Genomic DNA, 1855 nt, shown 5'->3' on the forward strand with positions numbered 1-1855 from the left:
AAATATTGAAAGAAAAATTTCAAATTAATTTCAATTGCTCAAAGTCATTTCAATATCCTATTCGACAAGTCTGAAGAAGAACGATGACTAAAATTCAAATGTTTATTTCCCTAAACCTTCAAAATAATTTCGAAATATTTTATTCGAAGCGGAGTATTCCAAGTCAGTATCGATAATTGAAGAAATTATTTGATTGTATTTAAAAGAACCGAAAGGAGAATATTTAAAGTCTGATGTTAAATGTCTAGCAACTACCAGTAATTGGTAAAATGATTTATATTTGTTTTGAAAGGAAAATTTCTAATAGGTATTAGTTAAAATGAATTGTTATACAGTCTATTGTATTGAAATTCTAATTGATTCTAACGTATACAAGTGTTACAAGAAGGCTGAGTGTGTACAGGGTGGACACTGACTCTAGTATTTACTAAAATTCAAAAATTCTCGTATAAATTCCGAAAATAGATTATTAATTACGGTAAACTACTGAGACGGTTTAATTAAGGGTGGGCATGGTGCTGCTTTAGTTTGAAATGATTTATAAACACATAATTAACAGAGGAAAAACCGTGAAACGGCAAAACGTCTACATTCTAATTGTTATAACATGTAAACAGAACTTTAAATTTAGTGTAAACAGAAAAAATATATAATACAATTTATTTCACGGTATTGCAACAAATAAACGTTGAATCAATATTTAATTCGTATAAAAACAATTATTTAACGTAATAATTTTACCTTCACTATGGCTATTTTTAATCTACGACCACAGGTCAACCTGATTTCTAATCCTTACGAACTTTAAATTCAGTCTAAACTGAGAAAATATATAATACAATTTATTTCACGGTATTGCAACAAACAAACGTTGAATAGATTCTTAATTCGTATAGAAACATTTATTTAAAATAATAATTTCACCTTCACTATGGCTATTTTAAATTTACGACCAAGGGTCAACCTGATTTTTAATCCTCCGAACTTGATTTCACAACGAGAAAGTAATAAGATCGTTGAAACGTACTTATTTGTCAAAGAAACTTGCAAAAATGTATAAATAATAATATGTAATGTTTTAACAAATTTTTGGAAGTATAAATTAATAATAAAATTGTGAAAATTAATAAATTATACGTTATTATAACATTAATAGAATTATGACTAAACCGAAGTTCGAAGTCGAGTATTTAAAGTCTGATATTACGTGCCTAGCGAGTGCCGGTAATTGTTAAAATTTGTTTAATAATTAGTAATAGAAATTCTAATTGATTCTAATGTATACAAGTGTTACAAGAAGGCTGAGTGTGTACAGGGTGGACATAGACTAGCTAGTAGCCCCCGACCACTCTATTCACATCTCAGAACCTTCAGGTCAAAATACGCCGCGAAGTGTCTAGGGCCCAGTATAAAGGGTAAATGATTTCGCGGGACATCGGCGGGTCCTTATATACCTGCGGTACCCTCTCCCCAAAGTCATTAGCAAAATCGTCGGTTAGGTCAGGCGGGAAATTTTCGCGGGAGATTTTCGCGGGAGATTTCCGATATCGTAACACGGTATAATTTATCAATTTTCACAATTTTATTAAAAATTTATACTTCCGACAATTTGTTATAACATTGCATATAACAATTTATACGTTTTTACAATATTCTTCAATGGAAACATAGGTTTTAGCGTTCTCGTTACTTACTCGTGGTTAAATTAATTTCGTAGGGATTAAAAATCAGGTTGACCTGTGGTCGTAGATTAAAAATAACCATAGTACAGCTAAATTTATCGTGTTAAATAATTCTTCTTACACGAATGAAAAATGTATTCAACGTTTGCTTGTTACAATACCATGAAATAAAT

The sequence above is a fragment of the Habropoda laboriosa genome, unplaced genomic scaffold (genome assembly GCF_001263275.1).
Source record: "Habropoda laboriosa isolate 0110345459 unplaced genomic scaffold, ASM126327v1 scaffold67, whole genome shotgun sequence".
Lineage (NCBI taxonomy): Eukaryota > Metazoa > Arthropoda > Insecta > Hymenoptera > Apidae > Habropoda > Habropoda laboriosa.